This window comes from Somniosus microcephalus, chromosome 3, assembly GCF_052327205.1.
Source record: "Somniosus microcephalus isolate GS21.2 chromosome 3, FLI_Smic_1.0, whole genome shotgun sequence".
In the NCBI taxonomy this organism is placed as follows: Eukaryota; Metazoa; Chordata; class Chondrichthyes; order Squaliformes; family Somniosidae; genus Somniosus; species Somniosus microcephalus.
In genome coordinates this window covers 3,084,410-3,099,832 of record NC_140989.1, presented here as the reverse complement: position 1 = coordinate 3,099,832, position 15,423 = coordinate 3,084,410, and positions in this window count along the sequence as shown.

The window sequence follows — 15,423 nt, the reverse complement described above, 5'->3', positions numbered from 1 at the left end:
ATGTAAATTAAAGTCACCCATGATGACAGCTGTGCTCTTATCGCACGCTTCTCTAATTTCCCTTTTTATGCCTTCCCTCACCTCCATATTACTATTTGGAGGCCTATATATCACACCCACTAACGTTTTCCTCCCCTTGCTATTTCTCATTTCTACCCATACAGATTCCGTTTCATCCGAGTTAATATCCTTCCTTTCCATTGCATTAATCCCCTCCTTTACCAGCAATGCTACCCCACCTCCCCTACCTTTTTGCCGATCCTTCCTAAATATTGTATATCCCTGGATGTTAAGTTCCCAGCCTTGCCCACCCTGCAGCCACGTTTCTGTAATCCCAATCAAATCATACTTGTTTACCTCTATTTCCACAACTAATTCATCCACCTTGTTCCTAATGCTTCTAGCATTAAGATACAAAGCCTTCAGGCTTGCTTTTTTCACACTCTCATTATGAATTAGTTTGGCCCTTTGTGTTTCTCTCCTTTGCTTATTGCTTCTCACCTTTCTACCATCTATTTCTGGCTTCATATGACTTCCCTCTTTTCCACTACCTAGGTTCCCATCCCCCTGCCAAATTAGTTTAAATCCTCCCGAACCGCCCTAGAAAATATTACCCCGAGGACATCGGCTCCCTCACAGTTCAGGTGTAGACCGTCCCCTTGGTACAGGTCACTCCTCCCCAAGAACTGGTTACAATGCCTCAAGAATTTAAATCCCTCTCCCTTGCACCACTGCTCAAGCCACGTGGTGCAAGGGAGAGGGATTTAAATTCTTGAGGCATTGTAACCAGTTCTTGGGGAGGAGTGACCTGAGAGAAGGCGGGGGGGGGGGGGGGAGGAAGAGAGAAGGCGGGGGGGGAGGAAGAGAGAAGGCTGGGGGGGGGGGAGGAAGAGAGAAGGCTGGGGGGGGGGGGGGAGGAAGAGAGAAGGCGGGGGGGGGGAGGAAGAGAGAAGGCGGGGGGAGGGAGGAAGAGAGAAGGCGGGGGGGAGGGAGGAAGAGAGAAGGCGGGGGGGAGGGAGGAAGAGAGAAGGCGGGGGGGGAGGAAGAGAGAAGGCGGGGGGGGGAGGAAGAGAGAAGGCGGGGGGGGGAGGAAGAGAGAAGGCGGGGGGGGGAGGAAGAGAGAAGGCGGGGGGGGGAGGAAGAGAGAAGGCGGGGGGGAGGAAGAGAGAAGGCGGGGGGGGAGGAAGAGAGAAGGCGGGGGGGGAGGAAGAGAGAAGGCGGGGGGGAGGAAGAGAGAAGGCGGGGGGGGGAGGAAGAGAGAAGGCGGGGGGGGGAGGAAGAGAGAAGGCGGGGGGGGAGGAAGAGAGAAGGCGGGGGGGAGGAAGAGAGAGAAGGCGGGGGGGGAGGAAGAGAGAAGGCGGGGGGGAGGAAGAGAGAAGGCGGGGGGGGGAGGAAGAGAGAAGGCGGGGGGGAGGAAGAGAGAAGGCGGGGGGGGGGGAAGAGAGAAGGCGGGGGGGGAGGAAGAGAGAAGGCGGGGGGAGGAAGAGAGAAGGCGGGGGGAGGAAGAGAGAAGGCGGGGGGAGGAAGAGAGAAGGCGGGGGGGAGGAAGAGAGAAGGCGGGGGGGAGGAAGAGAGAAGGCGGGGGGGAGGAAGAGAGAAGGCGGGGGGGAGGAAGAGAGAAGGCGGGGGGGGAGGAAGAGAGAAGGCGGGGGGGAGGAAGAGAGAAGGCGGGGGGGAGGAAGAGAGAAGGCGGGGGGGAGGAAGAGAGAAGGCGGGGGGGAGGAAGAGAGAAGGCGGGGGGGAGGAAGAGAGAAGGCGGGGGGGAGGAAGAGAGAAGGCGGGGGGGAGGAAGAGAGAAGGCGGGGGGGAGGAAGAGAGAAGGCGGGGGGGAGGAAGAGAGAAGGCGGGGGGGAGGAAGAGAGAAGGCGGGGGGGAGGAAGAGAGAAGGCGGGGGGGGAGGAAGAGAGAAGGCGGGGGGGAGGAAGAGAGAAGGCGGGGGGGAGGAAGAGAGAAGGCGGGGGGGAGGAAGAGAGAAGGCGGGGGGGAGGAAGAGAGAAGGCGGGGGGGAGGAAGAGAGAAGGCGGGGGGGGAGGAAGAGAGAAGGCGGGGGGGGAGGAAGAGAGAAGGCGGGGGGGAGGAAGAGAGAAGGCGGGGGGGAGGAAGAGAGAAGGCGGGGGGGGAGGAAGAGAGAAGGCGGGGGGGGAGGAAGAGAGAAGGCGGGGGGGGAGGAAGAGAGAAGGCGGGGGGGAGGAAGAGAGAAGGCGGGGGGGGAGGAAGAGAGAAGGCGGGGGGGAGGAAGAGAGAAGGCGGGGGGGAGGAAGAGAGAAGGCGGGGGGGAGGAAGAGAGAAGGCGGGGGGGAGGAAGAGAGAAGGCGGGGGGGAGGAAGAGAGAAGGCGGGGGGGAGGAAGAGAGAAGGCGGGGGGGAGGAAGAGAGAAGGCGGGGGGGAGGAAGAGAGAAGGCGGGGGGGAGGAAGAGAGAAGGCGGGGGGGAGGAAGAGAGAAGGCGGGGGGGAGGAAGAGAGAAGGCGGGGGGGAGGAAGAGAGAAGGCGGGGGGGGAGGAAGAGAGAAGGCGGGGGGGAGGAAGAGAGAAGGCGGGGGGGAGGAAGAGAGAAGGCGGGGGGGAGGAAGAGAGAAGGCGGGGGGGGAGGAAGAGAAGGCGGGGGGGGAGGAAGAGAGAAGGCGGGGGGGAGGAAGAGAGAAGGCGGGGGGGAGGAAGAGAGAAGGCGGGGGGGGAGGAAGAGAGAAGGCGGGGGGGAGGAAGAGAGAAGGCGGGGGGGAGGAAGAGAGAAGGCGGGGGGAGGAAGAGAGAAGGCGGGGGGGAGGAAGAGAGAAGGCGGGGGGGGAGGAAGAGAGAAGGCGGGGGGGAGGAAGAGAGAAGGCGGGGGGGAGGAAGAGAGAAGGCGGGGGGAGGAAGAGAGAAGGCGGGGGGAGGAAGAGAGAAGGCGGGGGGAGGAAGAGAGAAGGCGGGGGGAGGAAGAGAGAAGGCGGGGGGAGGAAGAGAGAAGGCGGGAGGGGGGGGAAGAGAGAAGGCGGGGGGGGAAGAGAGAAGGCGGGGGGGGAAGAGAGAAGAGAGAAGGCGGGGGGAGGGAGAGAGAAGGCGGGAGGAATTGTTGTGTATGTACCTTTAACAGAATAACTGGTCTCAGACTGCAGTACCGGCAGTGACCACCCCTGTATAAAAGGCGCTAGTAAGCCTCTAGTTTCAGTTTCCCGATTGACCCCTTTCAGTAAAGACTTGTTTTGTTCAACTCCTGCTGTCCGTGTCTCAATCATTCATGGACATAATACTGGCAACGAGCAGATACGAACTTACCTGCAGTCTGCACCACCTCCTGGGATCCATTCCTGCAGCGAAGTGAGTAGGAGGTCGAGGCCAGAAGGAAGAAAGCAGTAGAAACGGGCATCGACCGTGGGCATCCGCCCGAGTTAGCGGAGTTGAAGATTGCTGGAGAAGTTGTCGAAAGCGGGGTTTGTTATCCTGTCGATGGTGCTTCAGCTAATCGGGCTGGTGGCAGGTAGTACACTGATCCTTCCTGGGCTGCGGCGGTCGCGAACTCGAGCGGGTGTCTTGCAACGGGGCCGAGCAGCGTTGTCGGGAAGAGGAGAGGGTGGAGCACACAGGGCGTGGCCGGTGCTACGAAGCCGGGCTGCATATAGACCCGAGAAGATGGAGGCAAGAGTTCCACAGGGTTGTTCCACGATGGGAAAATAATTTTTAAAAAATATTAAACACGCAGGAAACCACGATGAGCCGCAGGTTGCAACGGAAACCGCGGAAAGCAGCGCTAGCAACAGCGGGGAAGGAGGCAAAGCGCGGGAGGCACCATTTTAGATTTTCAAGATGCCGAAGACTGGCTGTATCACTGCCTTTGATAATACAATAGAGGACTGGACCACGTATGTGGAAAGAGTCGAGGTATATTGCGAGGCAAGCGAAATAGCCGATGAGAAAAAGGCATCGGTATTGCTAAACTTAATGGGCGCTAGAACGTACGGCCTATTGTGGGACCTGATTACTCCAGCCAAACCGAAGGCGAAGAGTTTTAACAAAATTGTTGCTGTCCTACAGGAACACCTAAACTCTGCACCGCTGTTGATAGCAGAAAGATTTAAATTCCACAGGAGAACTCAGCATAAAGATGAGAGCAATGCGGAGTACCTTACGGAACTACGCAAGCTATCAAAGCACTGCCTGTTCGGAGCAGGACTGGCAGATACACTACGGGACAAATTTGTCTGTGGACTCCTGAGTGAAGGAACCCAGAAGAAGTTACTCTCAGAGAAAGAGCTGACGCTAGATAAGGCTTTCAGCGTGGCAGTATCGTACGAAGCAGCAGCCAGGGGAGCTGCGGAAAGTCAACAAAAGCCACAGGAATATGGCACCCACGAAATGACACGAGGATTTGCAAAATGTTATCGCTGCGGCAGAACTAACCATGACCAGAAGGACTGCTGGTCCAAGGACAAAATATGCAGGCAATGCGGAAAGATGGGACACATTGCACGAGTTTGCAGGTCTGGGAAGAAGACCAGCGACAACAAAAAGGCTACTAAGGAACTGTGCAAGAAAGTACAAAAGATGACGGACAGTAGTTCCGAAGACCAGATGAGCGATAGTGAATCCGGGAACAGGAGACTAAGCTGTCTCAAACTTCACAATGTAATCGCAAAAGAGGATCACCAAACCATTTGGGTCACCCTCACAATAACAGGGTCCCAAGTTAAAATGGAATTGGATACAGGATCAGCGCTAACCGTCATGAATCGACGAGACTACGAGCGGCTATTCTCATACATACCCTTGAGAGAGACATCCATCGTCTTGACGATGTATACGGGGCAAAAAGTATACCCCAGAGGAAAAATAAGGGTGCCTGTCGAATACAACGGCAAGAAAATACGGAAATTGTATCTCTACATACTGCAAAATGGTGGACCACCGTTATTGGGACGTGAATGGATCAGGAAGATAAGGTTAGATTGGCACTCCATTCATGCAATGACGGTGGACGGTAAAAAAAAAGATGAAGACGTCACTCCTGGACGATTGTCAACAATCTTAGCTAACGCCAGAGAGGTATTTCAACAAGAACTGGGCACGCTTAAAGGCGTAACCACCTCGATAAAAATAGGAGAATGCAATTCCCAAGTTTTTCAAAGCAAGACCGGTACCACATGCAATTCGCCCAGCCGTCGAGGCAGAGCTGGAGAAGGCAGGCGTGTTGTCGAAGGTCAACTGGAGCGAGTGGGCGACACCCATCGTTCCTGTCATGAAGAAAACGTTAAGCAATAAGTCTGGGGAGCCAAGGAAGATTCGCATCTGTGGGGATTTCAAGGTGACGGTGAACCCAGTCCTTCACACAGTACAATATCCTCTTCCAAGGATAGAAGACATCTTCGCCTCACTGTCTGGAGGGAAGCGTTTTACAAAAATTGACCTAGCACAAGCATATTTGCAGATGGAGGTTGAAGAATCCTCTAGGAAGTATCTCACGATAAACACTCACAAAGGTCTTTACCAGTATAATCGACTGGTATTCGGAGTAGCATCAGCTCCGGCGATATGGCAAAGAGCGATGGAACAAGTCCTGCAAGGGATTCCGGGACTCAGTGTTACTTGGACAACATCCTAGTGACAGGTGAAGATGACAGTGAACACCTTGCCAACCTAGAGCAGGTGCTCACTAGACTAAGAGAACATGGGCTACGAGCCAATCGCCCCAAGTGCGAGTTTTTTAAGAAACAGATATCGTATTGTGGCCACGTGATTGATGAAGAGGGGTTACATAAGTCCCCTGACAAAATTGAAGCGGTTGTTAAGGCCCCAGCACCTGAAAATGTGTCGCAACTGAGGTCATTCCTCGGATTGGTGAATTACTACCATAAGTTTTTGCCGAATTTGTCGACAATCCTGCACCCACTGAACGCCCTGCTACGAACGGGAGTAGCATGGAAATGGAGCAATGACTAAGCGGGCCTTTCAAAAGAGTAAGGACTTAATCACTTCAAGAGAAGTATTGGCTCACTACAACCCAGCACTGCCGATCAGACTGGCGTGTGATGCGTCTCCCTACGGCATTGGGGCCGGTACTGTCACATAAATTCCTTGATGGTTCAGAGAGGCCGATAGCTTTTGCTTCACGCTCGTTAACTTCTGCCGAGCGTAACTACGCCCAGATTGACAGAGGCCCTCAGCCTAGTGTGGGGGGTGAAGAAGTTCAATCACTATCTGTACGGTCAAACATTTACTCTACTAACCGATCATCAACCTCTTGTCTCCATTTTCAACCCTCAGAAGGGCGCACCGATAATGACAGCACAACGGCTGCAGAGATGGTCCCTTTTCCTAGGGGCACACCAATATGACATCGAGTACAAAGGAACTAAACAGCATGGGAATGCTGATGGATTGTCACGCCTACCATTGCCGACGGTGGAAGACCACCTTGCAGTGGATCCAATGGAGTTACTCCACTCGACGATAGTCGAATGTCTCCCTGTGACGAATGCAAACATAGAAAAGGAAACACGGAATGACCCGACACTATCACGGGTCTATGATTTAACGGTGAAGGGATGGCCAGCACATGGCGAACCACTGCTGCCAGCATTCTCGCCAAGAGAACAGCCGTCAGTGTGCAGGGGAACCTTGATGTGTGGATCCAGAGTAGTAATTCCACCCAAGTTGATGGATAGAGTGCTCAATGAGCTTCATGAGGGTCATCTGGGTGGGGTAAAAATGAAGAACTTAGCCAGAGCGTTTGTGTGGTGGCCGGGAATCGATAGAGAAATCGAAGAGATGACCAAGAGCTGTACAGGATGCCAGAAGGTCCAAAACACCCCACCACAAGCTCCTCTGCATCCATGGGAGTGGCCCTCATCTCCATGGCAAAGGGTGCACATTGATTTTGCTGGTCCCTTCATGGACTCGATGTTTTTAATTGCGGTGGATGCACAAAGTGGCCAGAGGTAATAAAAATGTCCTCAACCACCACGGAAAAAAAACTCAGTCTTACGAACCATATTCGCCAGGAATGGGCTGCCTGAACAGATTTGCTCTGACAATGGACCACAGTTTGTGTCTGAAGAGTTCCGGAGGTTCTTAAAAACAATGGTGTTAAGCATTACACACCCGCCCCATATCATCCAGCCACTAATGGATTGGCCGAGAGGTTTGTTCAAACATTCAAGAAGGCTATCAAGGCAATGTGTAATGAAGACATACCCCTACAAGGTGGACAACTTCTTGTTTGCCTACCGGAATGCGACACATGTGGTTACCAACCAAACTCCAGCCATGATGTTCTGCAATCGAAGACTACGATGCCGCTTGGATTTGGTTAAGCCAAACGTCCGAAGAGATGTGGAGAACAGGCAGTTTCATATGAATGAAAGGCCGACCAGGAGTTTTAAGATAGGTCAACAAGTTTTGGCCCGGGACTACCGCACTGAGAAATGGCAGCCAGGAACGATTTGTACACAGCAAGAACCTCTAATGTATACCGTGGACGTTGGAGAGAGCATTGTAAGACGCCATGCTGACCAGATTCTAGAGTCACTGGAAAATGTCAACTCCACGATCTGATACACCTGGCAATGAAATCGACGTACCAATTGCAGCTACCGCAGAACCGGTAATATTGGAAGATGAACCAAACAACGACATTGATTCCGACTCAACATTGCCAGAAGAACCTGATACCCCAAAGAGGCGTTATCCAGACAGAATCAGGAAGCCTCCTCAAAGACTGAACTTATAATTGCTTAAACTTAACCAATGTATCTAGCAACCGTAATTGTAATTAGTTATCATTTAGTTGTTAAATGAATGTTATGTACTGTTTATCTAAAAGGGGAGGAATTGTTGTGTATGTACCTTTAACAGAATAACTGGTCTCAGACTGCAGTACCCACCCCTGTATAAAAAGGCACTAGTAAGCCTCTGTAGTTTCAGTTTCCCGATTGACCCCTTTCAGTAAAGACTTGTTTTGTTCAACTCCTGCTGTCCGTGTCTCAATCATACACGGACATGGGAGAGAGAAAAAGAAAGGAAAGAAAGAGTGTGTGCGTGTGTCGATCTAACTCCATATACCTGCCTTTGGCCCATATCCCTTAACACCTTTGGTTAACAAAAATATCAATCTCAGATTCATAATGATTACGATTTAGTATCAGTTGCCATTTGTAGAACTGAGTGCCAAACTTCGACCACCCTGTGTGTGTAGAAGTCTTTCCCAATTTCACCCCTTAACCTTCTAAATTCCAAGGACTACAACCTTAATTTGTGTAATAACTCATGAGGTAACCCATGGCGTCTAGGTGTCATTCTGGTAAACCTTCACTGCACTCCCTCCAAGGCCAATATACCCTAAGGTGTGGTGGCCAGAACCGCTTTTTCTTTAAAAAAATTCATTTTATGGGATCAGGGCGTCGCTGGCAAGGCCAGCATTTATTGCCCATCCCTAGTTGCCCTTGAGAAGGTGGCGGTGAGCTGCCTTCTTGAACCGCTGCAGTCCGTGTGCTGAAGGTACTCCCACAGTGCTGTTAGGGAGGGAGTTCCAGGATTTTGACCCAGCGACGATGAAGGATCGGCAATTTACTTCCAAGTCAGGATGGTGTGTGACTTAAGAGGGGAACTTGGAGGTGGTGGTGTTCCCATGCGTCTGCTGCCCTTGTCCTTCTAGGTGGAAGAGGTCGCGGGTTTGGGAGGTGCTGCCGAAGAAGCCTTGGCGAGTTGCTGCAGTGCATCTTGTAGATGATACACACTGCAGCCGCGGTACACTGGTGGTGGAGGGAGTGAATGTTTAAGGTGGTGGATGAGGTGCCAGTCAAGCGGGCTGCTTTGTCCTGGATGGCGTTGAGCTGCGAGTGTTGTTGGAGCTGCACTCATCTAGGCAAGTGGAGAGTGTTCCATCACATTCCTTACTTGTGCCTTGTAAATGGTGGAAAGGCTTTGGGGAGCCAGGAGGTGAGACACTCGCCAGAGAATACCCAGCCTCTGACCTGCTCTGGCTGCCACAGTATTTATGTAGCTGGTCCAGTTAAGTTTCTGGTCAATGGTGACCCCCAGGATGTTGATAGTGGGGGGATTCAGTGATGGTAATGTCAAGGGGAGGAGATTAGACTCTCGCTTAATAACAGAAAATGCTGGAAAAACTCAGGTCAGGCAACATCCGTGGAGAGAAATTTGAGTTGACGTTTCGGGTTGACGAGAAGGGTCCAACCCGAAACGTCAACTCAAATTTCTCTCCACGGATGTTGCCTGACCTGCTGAGTTTTTCCAGCATTTTCTGTTATTTCCAACATCTGCAGTATTTTGCTATTAGACTCTCGCTTGTTGGAGATAGTCATTGCCTGGCACTTCTGTGGCGCGAATCTGAATGGCAATAGATTGGGAGAAGGGGAAGTGCAACGAGACCTGGGTGTCCTTGTGCACCAGTCGCTGAAGGTAAGCACACAGGTGCAGCAGGCGGTTGAGGCGGCAAATGGTATGTTGGCCTTCGTAGCGAGGGGGTTCGAGTACAGGAACAAGGATGTCTTGCTGCAGTTCGGCTGATTTGGAATTGCTCATGGTAAGGTGCAGACCCTTCTACCTGCCTCGGGAATTCACGGCTGTTATCATCACTGCGGTCTACATCCCACCACACGGTAATGCCAAACTAGCACTGAAGGACCTCTACAGGGCCATCAGCGAACAACAAACTGCACACCCAGAGCTTTTATCGTCGCGGGGTACTTCAATCACATAAACCTAAAAACTGTACTACCGAAATTCCACCAGAATGTTTCCTGCCCCACAAGAGGGGAGAACACACTGGATCAAGTCTACACGAGCATTGTAGACGCTTATAAGGCCATTCCCTGCCCCCACCTTGGGAAGTCTGACCACACCTCCCCGTTTCTAGCCCCGGCATACAAACCGCTCATCAAAAGAGTGAGATCAGTGAGATCAGTGAAAGTATGGCCAGAGGGGGCAGTCTCGGAGCTTCAGGATTACTTCGAATGCACTGATTGGGGCATGTTTGCCCATAATGACATCGAGGAATACGCATCCAGTGCTATTCTACATCAACAGCTGCGTCGAGGTCGTCACGACCCATAAAAATATTAGGACATACCCCAACCAGAAACCCTGGATGAACGGAGAGGTCCGCTCACTGTTGAAAGCACGGGACGCAGCATTTAAATCTGGCGACGCGGCAGCTTACAGTGCAGCTAGGACCAACCTAAAAAAAGGTATCAGGACTGCCAAAAGGAAACAGACACTGCGGATAGAGGATCATGTCCACAACAACTCGGACCCCCGGCGCATGTGGCAAGGCGTCCAGTCCATCACTGACTACAAGAGCAAAAACACCAGCCCCCTGGTTAGCGATGCCTCCCTTCCGGAGGAGCTTAACAACTTCTACGCTCGCTTTGACAGGGACAACAGGGAGGCAGCTACCAAAGCCTTGCCACCCCCGGGAGACCAGGTGCTCACTCTGTCGACCTCCGACGTAAGGGGTGTTCTACGTGGAGTGAACACACGAAAAGCTGCTGGACCGGATAGCATCCCTGGACGGGTACTCAAGGAATGTGCTGATCAGCTGGTTGATGTCTTCACCGCCATCTTCAATCCGTCATTGGCCCAGGCAGTAGCCCCTACATGCTTCAAGACCGCTACCATTATTCCTGTGCCAAAACAAACGGCTGTGACGTGCCTGAACGACTATCGACTTGTCGCACTCACACCCATCATAATGAAGTGTTTCGAGAGACTGGTCCTGGCTCACATCAAAGCCAGTGTTCCCGCCTCTCTTGACCAACACCAGTTTGCCTATCGGGCAAACAGATCAACGGAGGATGCAATCACAACTGCTCTACACTCGGCACTGAATCACCTAGATGGTAAGGAGACCTACATCAGAATGCTGTTCATAGACTACAGCTCAGCATTCAACACTATCGCCCCCAACAAGGTGGCCACCAAACTCTTGGCCTGAACACTTCCCTCTGCAACTGGACCCTGGACTTCCGAACAAACAGACCCCAGTCTGTCAAATTAGGTAACCACCCCTCCCCCCCCCCCCCTGAACACGGGGGCCCCACAAGGATGTGTGCTGAGCCCCCTCCTCTACTCCCTCTTCACCCACGACTGTGTGGCTGTTCATGGTTCCAACACCATCATCAAGTTTGCGGATGATACCACGGTAGTAGGCCAGATCACCAACAACGATGAGTCAGCCTACAGGGAGGAGGTCCAGCATCTCGTGAAGTGGTGCGCCGATAACAACCTGGCCCTTAACATCAAGAAAACCAAAGAAATCATTGTGGACTTCAGGAAGTCCAAAGGCGGAAGTCACACCCCCATCCACATCACTGGGGCTGTGGTGGAAAGGGTGGACAGCTTTAAGTTCCTAGGAGTCCACATCACGGAAGACCTCTCCTGGTCCCTCAATACCTCCTCTCTGGTGAAGAAGGCCCAGCAGCGCCTATATTTCCTAAGGAGGCTGAAGGGATGTAACCTGTCACCCCGGATCCTCTCTAACTTTTACCGCTGCACTATAGAGAGCATCCTGACAAACTGCGTCACAGTATGGTACGGCAGCTGTAGCTCCTATGACCAGAAAGCCCTGCAGCGGGTAGTCAAAACTGCCCAACGCATTACCGGCACCCGGCTACCGACCATAGAGCACATATACCAGAAACGATGTTTACGGAGGTCACGGTCCATCATTAAAGACCCTACCCACCCCAGCCACAGTCTGTTCGCCCTCCTGCCATCTGGGAGACGCTACAGATGCATTCACACCCGTACGACCAGATTTAGGAACAGCTTCTTCCCCAGGGCGGTCATCCTACTGAACTCCACAAATAAACCCTAAAGCCTGCACATCTGCCAATGCACTTTATTATGTTTATGTTAATGTTAATGTATTACAAGCCAAGTGTATGTTGAATGTTTAAATGTCTTAATCTAAATGTACACTCAGGAGCCGCAAGCCTACATTTCGTTGTACTGCACTTGTGCACTAACAATGACAATAAAGTTGATTATGATTATGAATTGTACAGGGCCTTGGTGAGACCACACCTTGAGTATTGTGTGCAGTTTTGGTCGCCTTATCTGAGGAAGGATGTTCTTGCCATTGAAGGAGTTCAGCGAAGATTCACCAGGCTGATACCTGGGATGGCAGGAATGACGTATGAGGAGAGATGGGCTTGTACTCGCTGGAGTTTCGAAGAATGAGAGGGGATCTTATTGAATCTTATAAAATTCTAACAGGACTAGACACAGGAAGGATGTTCCCGATGGTCAGGGAGTCCAGAACCAGGGGTCAGTGTAAGGATAAGGGGTAAGCCATTTAGAACAGAGATGAGGAGGAATTTCTTCACCCAGAGAGCGGTGAACTTGTGGAATTCTCTACCACAGAAGGCAGTAGAGGCCAATTCATTAAATATATTTAAGAAGGAGTTGGATATATTTCTTAAGGCTAAAGGGATCAAGGGGTATGGGGAGAAAAGCAGGGACCGGGTACTGAAATTGGATGATCAGCCATGATCGCATTGAATGGCAGAGCAGACTCGAGGGGCCGAATGGCCTACTCCTATCTTATGTTTCTATGAATGTTACCTGCCACTTATTGGCCCAAGCCTGAACGTGTCCAGGTCTTGTTGCATGCGGGCATGGACTGCGTCATTTTCTGTGGAGTTGCGAATGGCGCTGAACACTGTGCAGTCATCAGCAAACATCCCCATTTCTGACCTTATGTTGGAGGGAAGGCCATTGATGAAGCAGCTGAAGATGGTTGGGCCTAGGACACTGCCCTGAGGAACTCCTGTAGCAATGTCCTGGGGCTGTGATGATTGACCTTCAACCATCTTCCTTTGCGCTAGGTATGACTCCAGCCAGTGGAGCGTTTTCCCCCGGATTCCCATTGACTTCAGTTTTACTAGGGCTCCTTGATGCCAGACTCGGTCAAATGCTGCCTTGATGTCAAGGGCAGTCACTCTCACCTCAGGAATTGAGCTCCTTTGTCCATGTTTGGACCAAGGCTGTAATGAGGTCAGGAGCCGAGTGGTCTTGGCGGAACCCAAACTGGCATCAGTGAGCAGGTTATTGGTGAGTAAGTGCCGCTTGATAGCACTGTTGATGACACCTTCCATCACTTTGCTGATGATTGAGAGTAGACTGATGGGACGGTAATTGGCCGGATTGGATTTGTCCTGCTTTTTGTGGACAGGACATACCTGGGCAGTTTTCCACATTGTCGGATAGATGCCAGTGTTGTAGCTGTGCTGGAACAGCTTGGCTAGAGGCACGGCTAGTTCTGGAGCACAAGTCTTCAGTACGATTGCCGGGATGTTGTCGGGGCCCAGAGCCTTTGCTGTGTCCAGTGTGCTCAGCCGTTTCTTGATATCACGTGGAGTGAATTGAATTGGCTGAAGACTGGCTTCTGTGATGGTGGTGACCTCGGGAGTAGGCCGATATGGATCATCCACTCGGCACTTCTGGTTGAAGATGGTTGCAAACACTTCAGCCTTGTCTTTTGCACTCACGTGCTGGGCTCCACCATCATTGAGGATGGGGATATTCATGGAGCCTCCTCCTGTTAGTTGTTTAATGGTCCACCACCATTCACAACTGGATGTGGCAGGACTGCAGAGCTTTGATCTGATCCGTTGATTGTGGGATCACTTAGCCCTGTCTATAGCATGCTGCTTCCACTTTTTAACATGCATGTAGTCCAGTGTTGCAGCTTCCCCAGGTTGGCACCTTTTAGGTACGCCTGGTGCTGCTCCTAGCATGCTCTTCTACACTCGTTGTTGAGTCAGGGTTGGTCCCCTTGCTTGAGTGAGGGATATGCCAGGCCATGAGGTTACAGATTGTGCTGGAATACAATTCTCCTGCTGCTGATGGCTCACTGCACCTCATGGATGCTCACAGTGCTTACCAGGGTTTTGTACAGCTGCAGCATAACTTCTACCCGCTTGTACTCTAGTCCTCGAGATATAAAGGCCAGCATTCCATTAGCCTGCTTGATTATTTTCTGTATCTGTTCATGACATTTTAAATGATCAATGTACCTGGACCCCCAAGTCTCTTTAAACCTGTACTGTTTTTACCATTTAGAAAGTACTATGTTCTATCTTTTTTAGTTCCAAAGTTGCTTACATTGAAGTTAATTTGCCACAGATTTGCCCATTGACTTAATCTAGCAATACCCCTTTGTAATTTTATGCTTTCACCTACAATTCAACCGATATTTGGCTCATTGTCAAATTTGGATCGATGACTTTCTATCCCATCATCTAAATCATTAATAAATACTGTGAATAGTTGAGGCCCCAACAGATCCCTGCAAGACACCACTCGTCACATCCTACCAATTTGAGAATTACTCTGTCTCCTGCCGCTCGGCCAATTTCCTAACCAAATCAATAATTTGTCCTTAATTCCGTGGGCTTCAACCTTAGATAACAGTCTCTTATGTGGGAATTCATCAAATACCTTCTGGAAGTCCATATAAATAACATCGATAGACACTTGTTTAAAAAAATTCAATTAACTTTGTCAGGCATGACCTACCTTTCACAAATCCATGCTGGAGGGCCAGAGAGAGAGAGAGAGAGAGAGAGAGACTAGAGAGAGACACACACAGACAGAGTGGGGCTAGAGAGAGAGAGACAGAGGGCTAGAGAGAGAGAGAGAGAGAGAGACACACACAGACAGAGTGGGGCTAGAGAGAGACAGACAGAGTGAGGCAGAGAGAGAGAGAGAGGGAGGGCTAGAGAGAGAGAGAGACACAGACAGAGTGGGGCTAGAGAGAGAGAGACAGAGGGCTAGAGAGAGACACAGACAGACAGAGTGAGGCAGAGGGCTAGAGAGAGAGACACAGAGTGGGGCAGAGAGAAAGACAGAGGGCTAGAGAGAGACAAAGACAGGCAGAGAGGGAGGCAGGTCGAGGGCGAGGGTTTGCGGACAGACTAGCGCTTCCATCAGCCACAGTCTCAGGGTTTCCTTACCATGCTCTGCTGCAGTCTGAGGCCCACAAACTGTTCCACAGGTACTTGCCTGGTGCTGCCAGTGGCTCTCTGCACAACACCCCCAACAAATGGGCAAGTCACAGAATGAAACATCCTCACCGAGGGACCCTCCGGCATCTCGCCCGCCTGCCCACACACACTGGCCGTGGGACCGAACCTGAAAAACAACACGCTCTATCTCTCTCTCTCCCACCAACAGACACGCTCTATCTCTCTCCCCCACCAACAGACAACATTAAAATTGCTTGACCTCCACCTGAAGTCCATATTCCTGATTGGCACTTGGGGTGGGGCACTGGGGAGCCAATTGGGAGAAGTGTAACAGGAGTGGACAATAATTCCAACTCAATACCAATCAAAGAGGGGCAGTACAGGCACTTTAGCTAAATGCACGTAGCATTCGCAACAAGGTGGATGAATTACTGGCACTAATAGAAGTAAATGGGTATGATGT